The 15,782-nt window shown below is 45.3% G+C and overlaps 1 pseudogene; it reads left to right on the forward strand.

Moving 5' to 3' along the window:
* The first annotated feature begins 11,454 nt into the window (after positions 1-11,454).
* On the forward strand, positions 11,455-12,859 carry LOC117074877 (annotated as a pseudogene).
* The last annotated feature ends 2,923 nt before the right edge of the window (positions 12,860-15,782 follow it).

The following is a 15,782-nucleotide window of genomic DNA, read 5'->3' on the forward strand; positions in this document are numbered from 1 at the left end:
ACTTAAGGAAGGTTTAAGTCCAGGGTGCAGAGGTTAACTTCAAAGTCTGAAAAGTATTATTTGGTCTCAACCCTTGTTAATGGGCTTCATGAGGCTGCCAGCTCTAAAGTGATGCCTCTGGTTAGGGGATAAGGTGAGAGAATGTGGGCAAACATCCAAATAAATGTTTTTTGTAAACCTCATGTATATAAAGAGTTAAGACACGGCTATTCATTGGCTGTCACTACCCCTAGCAGACAACTCAAATGTTGCATTTGAGTTGTTGCCTTTGACTGAAGGCAGGCCTATCAATGATTAAAATAGAGCAACCTAGTAATAAACTCAAAACATCATAAACTCAACACTATCATCTCTTGCTTGCCTCACCTCATGAAGCACTCATTCTACCTGCTGGTAGAGTCAGCCAGTTAAAAATGTCTTCCCCTTCCTAACTTGACTCTAACCCAGGGATTATAAATACATTTGAAACAGTGACATTCAGTGTTATTTATGGAAGTTACACAATCCCCCACCCCTGCCATTGGCAGTATACTTCTTTACATCAAACTGATTAAAACTAATCCTCTTATAAGCTATTTGGAGTTATTTCTGTTATCCAGACTGCCTTCTAGCTTAGAGTTTTATTTCTTTTTTTTTTTTTTTTTGAGACGGAGTCTTGCTCTGTCGCCCAGGCTGGAGTGCAGTGGCCGGATCTCAGCTCACTGCAAGCTCCGCCTCCCGGGTTTACGCCATTCTCCTGCCTCAGCCTTCCGAGTAGCTAGGACTACAGGGACCCGCCACCTTGCCCGGCTAGTTTTTTTGTATTTTTTAGTAGAGATGGGGTTTCACCGGGTTAGCCAGGATGGTCTCGATCTCCTGACCTCGTGATCCGCCCGTCTCGGCCTCCCAAAGTGCTGGGGTTACAGGCTTGAGCCACCGCGCCCAGCCTGATTTTTTAAAATGGCATCACTCTGGCTCTCCTATGCTCCTGTTTCCCTAACATAATCCTCGATTTATAAGAGATCTCTTAATCTTAAGGAGAGATGAGGTGTGAAGGTCATTCATTCTTCTGTAACTTCTTCTTGCTGATTTTATGGGCAAGATTGGAGAAGTACAAATTCTCTGGATGCCCCATCTATGGGCCCAAAGGCAGGATGTCTTTATTTCCTGGGTCAGAAAATGGGATGGGCTGGAAGCCTTGTGCCAGCATCATGTAGAATTGAAATCTAGAAGACACAAACTTCACTAGGAGTAAACAAGTAAGGGGCTAAGATTGGTAATAACCAGACAGCTATCAAAGGCCTTAAGAAGGGCAAAAAACAGTGAGACTCGGGAGGGAGCATCTTTTTGAGATGGAGTCTTGCTGTGTTGCCCAGGCTGGAGTGCAATGGCATGATCTCAGCTCACTGCAGCCTCCACCTCCCGGATTCAAGCAGTTCTCTGCCTCAGACTCCCGAGTAGCTGGGATTACAGGTGCCTGCCACCACACCTGGCTGATTTTTTGTATTTTTAGTAGAGACAGGGGTTCACCATGTTGGCCAGGCTGGTCTCGAACTCCTGATCTCAGGTGATCTGCCTGCGTTGGCCTCCCAAAGTGCTGGGATTACAGGCATGAGCCACCATGCCTGGCCGCAAGGGCACTTTTAATGGTTGAGCAGTTAAGACACAGCCTGTCACTATTCATTGCCTGTCACTACCCCTAGCAAAACAACTCAAATGTTGCATCCAACTGAAGGTGGGCATATCAATGATTAAAATAAAGCTACCTAGTAATGACCTAGGGATTGGTGTCTTGGTTATATTTATGCAACCAGGCAGTTTGTTCATATATTTTCTGTATATCTTCTATGTGACTGGAGGCGTTTATATGAGTGCAGCAGGGTTTACTGATTATAGTACATACTCCCCCTTGTTCAACCAATAAGCAATCTAGTGCAAATCTATTATCCATTGCTATATTTGCTAAGGAATCAAGGAAGAGTTTTGATGTATCTAAAGCCTCCACCATTTTATAAGACAGTCTGTAAAATGAAGTAAAGTTTTGAAGAGTTGCCTTGGGATAGGCAAATTTTCCCTATAGGGCCAATAAGCCATTGGCAGCCCCAGCCCCAGCCAATATAAGGCCAATTGCCTGCTTAGCTCTCAGGTAAGTGATGTTATGTAATTATATATTAAAGAGCTTTGCTTGTCCTATTACACATTGACCCCCGAAACAAACATTGTCAATACACTGGTATCCATGGGTTCCATGATCCCAAATGAGAGACAAGTTATTTATAGGCTGGTTGAATGGGTGACCACATAGCCACAGGTATCCGTTGGGGGTGCAAACCTGTATGGGATGGGAGTTGTTAAGAAGGTTGAGTACCTGTAGGAGGGACTGAGGATGTTACTTATCTCTTTCTTTGCAAAACAACAGCTTTAGGTCTTCTAGGGGTTCACAAGTGTAGGTTGTGGTGTCTTTCTCAGGTGCCTGTGGGGACTCGTAAAAAACAGGTTTAGGCCGGGCACGGTGGCTCACGCCTGTAATCCCAGCACTTTGGGAGGCCGAGGCGGGCGGATCACAAGGTCAGGAGATCGAGACCACAGTGAAACCCTGTCTCTACTAAAAATACAAAAAATTAGCCGGGGGCGGTGGCGGGCGCCTATAGTCCCAGCTACTCAGGAGGCTGAGGCAGGAGAATGGTGTGAACCCAGGAGGCGGAGCTTGCAGTGAGCTGAGATCCGGCCACTGTACTCCAGCCTGGGCGGCAGAGCGAGACTCCGTCTCAAAAAAAGAAAAAACAAACAAACAAACAAAAAAAAAACAAACAAAAAAAAACAGGTTTAATCTTGGACCAGGCATACTCAGCTAGTGAGATCCCAAAGCTTAACAACAGTGGGGGTGCTGTGCTTAACAATACTCCCCAGTAAGAGCCCTTTCATTTTGGTTGCAATTGATTTTGGGGTGATCCTCCTTTCCAAGGTGTTTTTTGGTTTGTTTTTGTTTTTGTTTTGACAGAGTCTTCCTCTGTCACCCAGGCTGGAGTGCAGTGGCATGATCTCGTTTCACTGCCACCTCCATCTCCCAGTGCAAGTGATTCTCCTGCCTCAGCTTCCCAAGTAGCTAGGATTACAGGCACTCACCATCACACCTGGCTAATTTTTGTATTTTTAGTAGAGATGGGGTTTTGCCATGTTGGCCAGGCTGGTCTTGAACTCCTGACCTCAGGTGATCCACCCACCTCAGCCTCCCAAAGTGCTAGGATTACAGGCGTAAGCCACTGTACCCAGCCTTCTTTCCAAGTTTTTAATAAGAGTAAGTCTCCTGGTTGAACAGGGGAGCTATGAATATTTATGGCAGTGGCCTGCCTGACACAGATACATTGAACAAACATGCATGTAACATATGACTATTTACATTGTGGTGAAGACTTAACCCCACGCCCAGTCATAGATCCTCTTTATAATTTGGTATCTTATTGCCATAAATAATGTGTTCTGTAAGTATTATGATCTCTATTTTAATGTGAATGCTGGTCAGTTGTGTCTGAATCCCAAGAGGGGAAATGTATAGTGAGATGTGTCTGACCCCCAGTTTCCCATCATAACCTGAACTAGTTTTTCAGGGTTTTTTTTTTTTTTTTTTTTTTTTGAGACAGAGTCTCGCTCTGTCGCCCAGGCTGGAGTGCAATGTCACGATCTTGGCTCACTGTAAGCTCTGCCTCCCGGGTTCACGCCATTCTCCTGCCTCAGCCTCCCAAGTAGCTGGGACTACAGGCGCCCGCCACCACGCCCAGCTAATTTTTTGTATTTTTAGTAGAGATGGGGTTTCACCGTGTTAGCCAGGATGGTCTCGATCTCCTGACCTTGTGATCCGCCCACCTTGGTCTCCCAAAATGCTGGGATTACAGGCGTGAGCCACCACGCCCAGCTGTTTTCAGGGTATTTTAAAAATTCTCTTTGGCCAAGAGGGGGGTCTGCTCTGTTGAGGGGCTTAGGGTTTTTTTATTTTTTAGTTTATATTCCTCCTTTTCTATCAAGGTATGCCAGAGGCAGTATTAAAAAACGAACCAGGCCAGGCACAGTGGCTCACGCCTCTAATCCCAGCATTTTTGGAGGCCAAGGCAGGCGGATTACCTGAGGTCAGGAGTTTGAAACCAGCCTGACCAACATGGTGAAACCCCGTCTCTACTAAAAATACAAAATTAGCTGGGTGTGGTGGCGCATGCCTGTAAGCCCAGCTACTCGGGAGGCTGAGGCGGGAGAATCACTTGAACGCAGGAGTCAGAGGTTGCAGTGAGCCAAGATCGCACCATTGCACTTCAGCTGGGGCAACAAGAACAAAACTCCATCTCAAAAAAACAAAAAACAAAACTAAACAAAACAAGAAAATAAAACCCCAAGAGTTTACATTTTGTCAAGATAATTCCTATGCTATGTTTATTTGAATTTTGCTTGCTTAAAAAACAGAGATTTAAAGGGTTAAAGCTTTTTTTTCTTTTTTAAAAATACTTTAAGTTCTAGGGTACATGCGCACAATGTGCAGGTTTGTTACATATGTATACATGTGCCATGTTGGTGTGCTGCATCCGTTAACTCATCATTTACATTAGGTATATCTCCTAATGCTATCCCTCCCTGCTCCCCCAACCCCATGACAGGCCCTGGTGTGTGATGTTCCCCACCCTGTGTCCAAGTGTTCTTGTTGTTCAATTCCCACCTATGAGTGAGAACATGCAGTGTTTGGTTTTCTGTCCTTGTGATAGTTTGCTCGAAATGATGGTTTCCAGCTGCATCCATGTCCCCACAAAGGACATAAACTCATCCTTTTTTATGGCTGCATAATATTCCATGGTATATATGTGCCACATTTTCTTAATCCAGTCTGTCATTGATGGACATTTGGGTTGGTTCCAAGTCTTTGCTATTGTGAATAGTGCTGCAATAAACATACGTGTGAATGTGTCTTTATAGCAGCATGAGTTATAATCCTTTGGGTATATACCCAGTAATGGGATGGCTGGGTCAAATGGCATCTCTAGTTCTAGATCCTCAGGGAATTGCCACACTGTCTTCCACAATCGTTGAGCTAGTTTACAGTCCCACCAACAGTGTAAAAGTGTTCCTGTTTCTCCACATCCTCTCCAGCACCTGTTGTTTCCTGACTTTTTAATGATCACCATTCTAACTGGTGTGAGATGGTATCTCATTGTGGTTTTGATTTGCATGTCTCTGATGGCTAGTGATGATGAGCATTTTTTCATGTGTCTGTTGGCTGCATAAATGTCTTCTTTTGAGAAGTGTCTGTTCATATCTTTGTCCACTTTTTGATGGGGTTGTTTGATTTTTTCTTGTAAATTTGTTTAAGTTCTTTGTAGATTCCGGATATTAGCCCTTTGTCAGATGGGTACATTGTCAAAATTTTTCTCCCATTCTGTAGGTTGCCTGTTCACTCTGATGGTAATTTCTTTTGCTGTGCAGAAGCTCTTTAGTTTAATAAGATCCCATTTGTCAATTTTGGCTTTTGTTGCCATTTCTTTTGGTGTTTTAGTCATGAAGTCTTTGCCCATGCCTATGTCCTGGATGGTATTGCCTAGGTTTTCTTCTAGAGTTTTTATAGTTTTAGGTCTAACTTTTTTTTTTTTTGAGAAGGAGTCTTGCTCTGTTGCCCAGGCTGGAGTGCAATGGCGATCTCAGCTCACTGTAAGCTCTGCCTCCTGGGTTCACACTATTTTCCTGCCTCAGCCTCCCGAGTACCTGGGACTACAGGCACCCGCCACCACACCCGGCTAATTTTTTTGTATTTTTAGTAGAGACAGGGTTTCACCGTGTTAGCCAGGATGGTCTCGATTTCCTGACCTTGTGATCCGCCTGCCTCAGCCTCCCAAAGTGCTGGGATTACAGGCTTGAGCCACTGCGCCCAGGTAGGTCTAACATTTAAGTCTTTAATCCATCTTGCATTAATTTTTGTATAATGTGTAAAGAAGGGATCCAGTTTCAGCTTTCTACATATGGCTAGCCAGTTTTCCCAGCACCATTTATTAAATAGGGAATCCTTTCCCCATTTCTTGTTTTTGTCAGGTTTGTCAAAGATCAGATGGTTGTAGATGTGTGGTATTATTTCTGAGGACTCTGTTCTGTTCCATTGGTCTATATCTCTGTTTTGATACCAGTATCATGCTGTTTTCATTACTGTAGCCTTGTAGTATAGTTTGAAGTCAGGTAGCGTGATGCCTCCAGCTTTGTTCTTTTGGCCTAGGATTGTCTTGGCAATGCAGGCTCTTTTTTGGTTCCATATGAACTTTAAAGTAGTTTTTTCCAATTCTGTGAAGAAAGTCATTGGTAGGTTGAGGGGGATGGCACCGAATCTATAAATCACTTTGGGCAGTAGGGCCATTTTCACGATATTGATTCTTCCTATCCATGAACATGGAATATTCTTCCATTTGTTTGTGTCTTTCATTTCGTTGAGCAGTGGTTTGTAGTTCTCCTTGAAGAGGTCCTTCACATCCCTTGTAAGTTGGATTCCAAGGTATTTTATTCTCTTTGTAGCAATTGCGAATGGGAGTTCACTCATGATTTGGCTATTTGTCTGTTATTGGTGTGTAGAAATGCTTGTGATTTTTGCACATTGATTTTGTATTCTGAGATGTTTTTGTAACTGAGATTTAAAGGGTTAAAGCTTTTTTTTTTTTTTTTTTGACAGAGTTTCTCACTCTGTCGCCCAGGCTACAGTGCAATGGCACGATCTTGACTCACTACGACCTCTGCCTCCCGGGTTCAAGCTATTCTCCTGCCTCAGCCTCTTGAGTGGCTTGGATTACAGGCACATGCCACCACTCCTGGCTGAGTTTTATATTTTCAATAGAGGTGGGGTTTCACTATGTTGGCCAGGCTGGTCTTGAACTCCTGACCTGAGGTGATCTGCCTGCCTTGGCCTCCCAAAGTGCTGGGATTATAGGTGTGAACCACTGTGCTTGGCCACTTTTTTTTTTACATAAAATCATCTTCTTTATAACTTGCCTTACCAAAAATACATCTTCGTGTCCAAAACTTTCTTCTTGGGCAGTATCTCTCTCCCCTACCTACTGGTTCCTTTCTACCTTTTTTTCATAAGTAACCATTTTCTTTTCTTGAGATGGTGTTTCGCTCTTGTTGCCCAGGCTGGAGTGCAATGGCACAATCTTGGCTCACCACAACCTCCCAGGTTCAAGCGATTCTCCTGCCTCAGCCTCCCTAGTAGCTGGGATTACAGGCATGTGCTACCACGCCCGGCTAATTTTATATTTTTAGTAGAGATGGGTTTCTCCATATTGGTCAGACTGGTCTTGAACTCCCAGCCTCAGGTGATCCGTCCACCTGGGCCTCCCAAAGTGCTGGGATTACAGGCGTGAGCCACTACGCCCAGCTTTTTTTTTTCCAATATGGAATCTTGCTCTGTTGCCCAGGCTGGAGTGCAGTGGTGTGGTCTTGGCTCACTGCAACCTCTGCCTCCTGGGTTCAAGCGATTCTCCTGCCTCAGCCTCCTGAGTAGCTGGGATTACAGGGGCTGCCACCACACTCAGCTAATTTTTGTGTTTTTAGTAGAGACAGCGTTTCACTATGTTGACCAGACTGGTCTTAAACTTGTGACCTCAGGTGATCCTCCTGCCTTGGCCTCCCAAAGTATTGAGATTACAGGCATGAGCCACTGTGCCCAGCCATAAGTAACCTTTTTTTTTTTTTTTTGAGATGGAGTTTTGCTCGTTCCCCAAGCTGGAGTGCAATGGCATGATCTCAGCTCACCACAACCTCTGCCTCCCGGGTTCAAGTGATTCTCCTGCCTCAGCTTCCTGAGTAGCTGGGATTGCAGGTATGCGCCACCATGCCCGGCTAATTTTGTATTTTTAGTAGAGAGGGAGTTTCTCCATGTTGGTCAAGCTGGTCTCGAACTCCCGACCTCGGGTGATCCGCCCACCTCAGCCTCCCAAAGTGCTGGATTACAGGTGTGAGCCAATGTGTCTGGCCCAAGTAAACATTTTCAAGTCCATAATTTGAATTGACCCTTAGATAGCTTCTGAATTAGACAACATTATTATTTTTCTCAATAAGACTAGTTCCCAGGAGGTTTTTGCCCTCCAATGCCGCCCAGAGAGATGCTGAATTAAACAACCCAAAGAATGAAAACCATCAAGACGAGAAGGAAAATGACAGGTGTAAGTTTAGGGCATACAAGCCGAGGGTGGTGTGTGTCACTAGCGAGGCACAGACAGCAAATATGCAACCGAGAAAGGGGACAAGGGGGACTGAGAACCAGTAGGTGCTGGCAAATATGTCTCTGAACCTCAATTTATCCAACAGCCCTGGGCAGGGGCCGCTAACTCCCAGTTCCCAGTGAATATAAAAGAACATGAGCATCCCATGACTCCTGGGGCTCGGAAGGCTCAGCAGGAAAAGAAACAACACAGGGAAGGAAAGGAACCAAAGGGCACTCACCTGTCTGTGAATCTGAAAACTTAAGAAACAGTTTGTAGAGAAAACCATTCCACAATTCTAGAAACATGTTTTTCCATATCATAAACTTTTCTCAATTGGATATAACCCAGACATGCATCAAGTAATCCAAGGAGAGCTGTGGACCAAAATTGTTGTTAAAATCTTTAGGGAAGTTTGGATTTTTGGGGGTTTTTGTTTGTTTGTTTGTTTGTTGTTGTTGTTTTTGAGATGGAGTCTCACTCTGTTGCCCAGGCTGGAATGCAGTGGTGTGATCATGGCTCACTGCAACCTCCATCTCCCAGGCTTAAGCAATTCTCCTGCCTCAGCCACCTGAGTAGCTGGGATTACAGGCATGTACCACCCTGTCCGGCTAATTTCTGTATTTTTAGTAGTGATGCGGTTTCACCATGTTGGCTAGGCTGGTCTCAAACTCCTGACTTCAAGTGATCCACCCACTTTGACCTCCTAAAGTGCTGGGATTACAGACGTGAGCCACCACACCCGGCCGGAAGTTTGGTTTTTAAAAAGCCTTTTTCACATTTTTTTCCTCAGTGTCAAATGAGTCTCTAATGTTTCCATTTTATCTAGAACTCACTGAACTGCATAAGAAGAACAAAATCTCAGCCAGGTGCAGTGGCTCATGCCTGTAATGCCAGCAGTTTGGGCACCTGTATTCCGAGCTATTCGGGAGGCTGAGGCAGGAGAATCGCTTGAACCTGGGCAGAAGAGGTTGCAGTGAGCTAATATCACGCCACTGAACTCCAGCCTGGGTGACAAGAGCCAAATTCTGTCACACAAAAGAAAAAAAAAGAAAAAAAAAGTTATCCTTGGCATTTGAGTGTGTAAGTACGTCAAAGCATAACTATAACTATTTTTAAAACATATATTGTTATGCAATATTGGATGTTCTGCTGCCACAGGAGTTTGTTCTTGCAGGCATTACTAAAACATCTTCAAAACGTCGTATGGCCATGGGTCGTGACTGGCAAGGAATGTGCCTTGCTAGTTTTAAGCTGGAGTTGATTTTAAAATGGTGTCACCCTGGCTCTCCACGCTCCTGTTTCCCTAACGCCATAGTCAGCTCTAGTTTTGAGGCAATCCAAAGTATCCTGATAAACCTGCGTCCTTTCTCTCTATATATCCTCCCCATCCTCCTCCATCACACAGCAATGAAGTGACACTGTGAACTGAAGTAACACCCATCAGTCTGGGCAAGGGAGGGACAAATGAAGTTGGAGAGGCTTTTGTGGGAACAAGAATATCCTGTTAACCTAGTGGTGACGAATTAAGGTAAACAGTGATAGACCAGTATCATGTTTCAGGATTTATTCTTGAGCCAGTGCCAAGACTGTACATGCAGTACCTGGCTTTCAAATGGTAGAATTTCTTTCTTTTTTTAATTTTTTTTTTTTTTTTTTGACACTGAGTCTTGCTGTGCCACCCAGGCTGTAGTGCAATGTGTGATCTCGGCTCACTGCAACCTCCACCTCCCAGGTTCAAGTGATTCTCCTGCTTCAGCCTTCCAAGTAGCTGGGATTATAGGCACCCACCACCATGCCCGGCTAATTTTTTTTCTATTTTTAGTAGAGATGGGGTTTCACCATGTTGGCCAGGCTGGTCTTGAACTCCTGACCTCAGGTGATCTACCCGCTTCAGCCTCCCAAAGTGCTGGGATTACAGGCGTGAGCCACCACGCTTGGTCTGGAATTTCTTACAAATACCTTAGAACAGTTGCCCAGGCCGAGTGTCGATATGAGCTTTCTTTTCTTACTGTGCTTGAAATTTATTTCCCCTTTGACTCAGGCAACTGCTCCCTAGGATAGGACCCCCAGTTTCCAGCCAATCCCTATTTTACATCTCATTTCAGGGCCCATTCAGGACACAGGAGAGAAGGGATGATGTATAAACCCAGAGCTGCTCACTCTCCTCTTACCTCCTTGGGGCAGTAAGTATTCCCAGCCCACATTCTATCTCCTCAGTAGTTTCCCTGCCATTACACAAGTCGGAGTTTATCCTGATCCCCAACTTGAAATAGACTGTCTGGGGTCACCACGTTTGGATTGTGAAGGGACCCTGTCCTCCCAGCAGCAGAGGCCTTGCTCCTGGCATCCAACGTTAGAATTGTTTGTTATAGTGAGCGCTGTGCTTCCGGTACACATATGGGCTAGTGTCATAGGTTAAAAACTACTCAACATCTATTGTTTCTCTCTGAAGCAAAATGCATTCTGTTTCAACTGACTTCAAGTGAATTTGGTGGACACTCCTGCCACTTAACTGTAAATTTTGACATCTACAGATTCTAGGAATTTAATTTTCCAAACACAAGAAAATCTTGGTCATAACTGAATGGTCAGCACATTAGCTGGGCGTGGTGGCACACGCCTGTAGGCCCAGCTACTCAGGAGGCTGAGGCACGAGAATCTCTTGAACCTGGGAGGTGGAGGTTGCAGTGAGTGGAGATCACGCCACTGCACTCAGCCTAGGCGACAGAGGGAGACTCTTTCTTTTTTTTTTTTTTTTGAGGCGGAGTCTTGCTCTGTCGCCCGGACTGGAGTGCAGTGGCCGGATCTCAGCTCACTGCAAGCTCCGTCTCCCAGGTTTACGCCATTCTCCTGCCTCAGCCTCCCGAGTAGCTGGGACTACAGGCGCCCGCCACCTCGCCCGGCTAGTTTTCGTATTTTTAGTAGAGACGGGGTTTCACCGTGTTAGCCAGGATGGTCTCGATCTCCTGACCTCGTGATCCGCCCGTCTCGGCCTCCCAAAGTGCTGGGATTACAGGCTTGAGCCACCGCGCCCAGCCAGAGGGAGACTCTTTCTAAAAAAAAAAAAAAAAAAAAAGAAAAAAGGCTGGCACTTGCTGAGGTTAACATCTTTATTCCCTTACCCTCTGAAGACACAGCATGGTCACAACCGCATTGAAATACTCTCACTAACCTGTAGAACTGTTTTCATTGTCTTTTTCAAACAGCATTGAAAAAAGTACAGTATTTTTTTTTTTTTTTTTTTTGAGACAGTTTCTGGCACTCAGGCTGGAGTGCAGTGGTGTGATCTTGGCTCACTGTAACCTCAAGCTCCTGGACTCAAGCAATTCTCCCGCCTTGGCCTCCCAAATTGCTGGGATTGCAGGTGTGAACTGCCACACCTGGCCCCCCACTATTCCTGTATCAGAAATGTAACTCACCCACTCACCACCAGCCCACACTCTGGATTCTCCCATCACTCCACTGCCTGCTCCTCTGCTGATCACACTGGAAGAAGAGATCATGGCACTTGTCACTGACAATGGTTCCAGCACATGCAAAGCTGGCTTTGCTGGTTCAGTTCCCCCTGAGCCATGTTCCCCTCCATCATCGGGCATCCCTGGCACCAGGGCATGATGGTGGGCATAGGCCAGAAGGACTCCTACCTGGGTGATGAGGCCCAGAGCAAGTGCACCATCCTGACCCTGAAACTGCCCCCTGGACCACCGCATCATCACCAACAGGGATGATATGGAGAAGATCTGGCACCACACCTTCTACAATTAGCTGCACATGGCTCCCTGAAGGAGCACCCAGTGCTGCTGCCCGAGGCCCCTCTGAACCCCAGGGCCAACAGAAAGGAGATGACTTGGATTGTGTTGAGACCTTCAACACCCCAGCAAGGTACATGGCCATCCAGGCTGTGCTGTCCCTGTACACCTCTGGTCACACCACTGGTATTATCATACACAGCAGAGACCCACACGGTGCCCATCTATAAGGGCTATGCCTTCCCCCATGCCATCCTGCGTCTGGATGACTGGCATCTGACCGACCACCCCATGGAGAGCTTCAGGGAGCCCAGCTACTGCTTCACCACCACAGCCAAACGGGAGATTATGTGCACCATCAAGAAGCTGTGTGGTGCTGCCCCGGACTTTGCAGAGATGGCCACCACAGCATCCTCCTCCTCCCTGGAGAAGATCTAGGAGCTGTCCAAGTGTTTCCAGAGTCTGGAGGCGCTGTTCCAGACCTCCTTCCTGGGTATGGAATCTTGCGGCATCCACCAGGCCGCCTTCAACTCCATAAAGTGTGATGTGCACATCCGCAAGGACTTGTATGTCAACGTGGTGCCGTCTGGTGACACCCCAATGTACCTGGCCATCACCTACAAGATGCAGAAGACCACCATCCTGGTGCCTAGCTCCAAGATCATCACCTCCCCTGAGTGCAAGTCCCTGTGTGGACTGGCAGCTCCATCCTGGCCGCCCTGGCCGCCTTCCAGCAGATATGGATCATCAAGCAGGATTAGGATGAGTCAAGCCCTTCCATCACCCACTGCAAATGCTCCCAAATGGACTGCAAGCAGACGCGTATCATGTGCTTCATGGATTAATGTAGAAGTATAAATTTGCCGCTGGCAAACGCATACACCTCATGCCAGCCTCAAGAAACTAGAATAAGCCTTTGAAAATAAACTGGTCCTTGAAGCTTGTATATCAGCACCGGATTGTAGAACTTGTTGATTTTGACTTTGTCAACTGTTCCCTTGGTATTTAATACCCTGTACATATCTTTGATTTATACTCTTAGTACATGTGGCTCAGTAACTTCATGGCTGACATGAGGACATGCTTGTGGGAGGGAAGTTCGTGAGTTGGTGAGTCTGTGTGACCTGCAGTCTCCTTATCTGTGCAAGTACTAATGTGTCAGAGCTCAGTGTTCCAGGGGTTTCCTTTTTTTTTTTTTTTTTCTGAGACGGAGTTTCGCTAGAGTGCAATGGTGCGATCTCGGCTCACTGCAACCTCCACCTCCTGGGTTCAAGCTATTCTCCTGCATCAGCCTCCCAAGTAGCTGGGATTACAGGCATGCACCACCACACCCAGCTAATTTTGTGTTTTTAGTAGAGACAGGGTTTTTCCATGTTGGTCAGGCTAGTCTCAAACTCCCGACCTCAGGTGATCCACTGTGCCTAGCCATTCCAGGATTTTTCTAGAGCCTGGCAAGAGCTCCTGAACCAGTTTCATTTCTGTCTTGCTGGTCTATTCGTGTTAAGTCTTGAGCTAGAAGTGGTTTGCATTTACACCTGTAAATTTATTCATTCTTTTAATTTATGTAAGTTTTTTGTACCTAATTCTCAATTTTTAAAGAGGTGACCACAAATTTTGGTTTTCCATTATTTGTGTAAAGAAAAATAAAGCTGGGCGCGGTGGCTCAAGCCTGTAATCCCAGCACTTTGGGAGGCCGAGAAGGGTGGATCACGAGGTCAGGAGATCGAGACCATCCTGGCTAACACGGTGAAACCCCGTCTCTACTAAAAAAAAAAAAAAAAAAAAAAAAAAAAAAAAAAAAAAAAGAAAAATAAAGTGCTGCAGTAAACCAAAAAATAAATATAATTTGCTCTAACCTCTAGCTCCATTTTGAAAAATCTGCATGAACTTCTTTAAATTAGTCCCATTAAAATAACAGTATTCAGCACAGTTTATTTTAAATTCTCTTTAAAACTATTTACTGAACTATTATAACTTTGTCAGACACTAGCCATGCACCAAGGGCAAATAAGATATTTATTCTGAGTCCTTATGCTTATGAAATGTATCATCCTTAGAAGTGAGGAAGTAGAGTCAGGCATTTAAGTTTTAAATATGTATACATTTAGGAGATAATGGAAATGAAATGCTATCTGATTTTGAAGGGAAGAACTGATGTTTAGAAAAGTGGGCTTTGTATAGAACCACTACTTACATTCTTTTAAAAATCTTACTGTCACCAGGCATGGTGGCTCACACCTGTAATCCCAGCATTTTGGGAGGTTGAAGCAGGAGGATCACTTGAGGCCAGGAGTTCCAGACCAGCCTGGGGAACACAGTGAGACCCCATCTCTTAAAAAAAAAAAAAAAATAGCCGGGCATGGCAGCATGCACCTATAGTCCCAGCTACTCATAAGGCTAAGAGGCAGGAGGATCATTTGAGCCTGGGAGTTCAAGCTTGCAGTGAGCCACAATCATGCCATTGCGCTCCAGCCTCGGTGACAGAGGCCCTATCCTCCCAAAAATAAAAACCTTATTGTGAAAATATATGTTCAGAAAAGTGCGCAGATGTACAGCTCAATTTATTACATAGCGACTATCAAGATTTTAAAATATAGAATATTACCAGCATTGCAGAAGCTCTCCTCATGCCCCCTCCAAATCATTACTCCTACCTTTATCATAAATCAAGTGTCCATATATATGCATAGGTCTGTTTCTGAGCTCTTTTGTTCCATTAGTCTATTTGTCTATCCTTGTGAGAAGCTACACTGTCTGTCCAATAGAATAATTCTCCCACCGTGTTTTTCTCCATGACTGTCTCGGCTACTCCTGGTCCTCTGCATTTTCATTTAACTTTTACAATCAGTTTGTTGAATTTCACACACACAAACTTGTTGAGTTTTTGACTGGGATTTACTGAATTCATATATCAGTTTGAAGTTGAGATTGTTAACAATATTAGGAGGTAATAAACTTTTTTCTTAAAGGGTTAGATAAGTATTCTAAGCTTTGTGGGCTGAGGCAGAATTGGAGATATTATGTATTTATAAAACCATTTACAAAACATAAAAACCGGCCAGGTGCGGTGGCTCACACCTGTAATTCCAGCACTTTGGGAGGCCAAGGTGGGAGGATCACTTGAGCCCAGGAGTTTGAGGCCAGCCTGGGCAACATGGCAAAACCCTGGCTCTACCAAAAATAAAATTAGCCGGGTGCACTGGCACGTGCCCGTGTTCCCAGCTACTCAGGAGGCTGGGGTGGGAAGCTCACCTGAGCCTGGGAGGCTGAAGCTGCAGTGATCTGTGACTGTGCCATTGTACTCCAGGCTAGACAACAGAGTAAGACCCTGTCTCAAAAAAAAAGTAAAAACTATTTTTAGCTTGAAAGTTTCTGAGCCTTAATAGGTACTGGCTGAATGAATTTGGCCTGTGGACTGTAGTTTCCTGGCCTCATGAATTTCTTTTCTTTTTTTTTTTTTTTTGAGACGGAGTCTCGCGCTGTCACCCAGGCTGGAGTGCTGTGGCCGGATCTCAGCTCACTGCAAGCTCCGCCTCCCGGGTTCACGCCATTCTCCTGCCTCAGCCTCCCGAGTAGCTGGGACTACAGGCGCCGCCACCTCGCCCGGCTAGTTTTTTTTTTTTTTGGAGTTTTTAGTAGAGACGGGGTTTCACCGTGTTAGTCAGGATGGTCTCGATCTCCTGACCTCGTGATCCGCCCGTCTCGGCCTCCCAAAGTGCTAGGATTACAGGCTTGAGCCACCGCGCCCGGCCTATGAATTTCTTTTACTTTCTCTCAGAAATGTCATATAAGGTTTTGTGTTGTGGTCTTACACATCTACTGTTAGTTATATCTA

This window comes from Trachypithecus francoisi, unplaced genomic scaffold (genome assembly GCF_009764315.1).
Source record: "Trachypithecus francoisi isolate TF-2019V2 unplaced genomic scaffold, Tfra_2.0 Lachesis_group5, whole genome shotgun sequence".
NCBI classification, from domain to species: Eukaryota; Metazoa; Chordata; class Mammalia; order Primates; family Cercopithecidae; genus Trachypithecus; species Trachypithecus francoisi.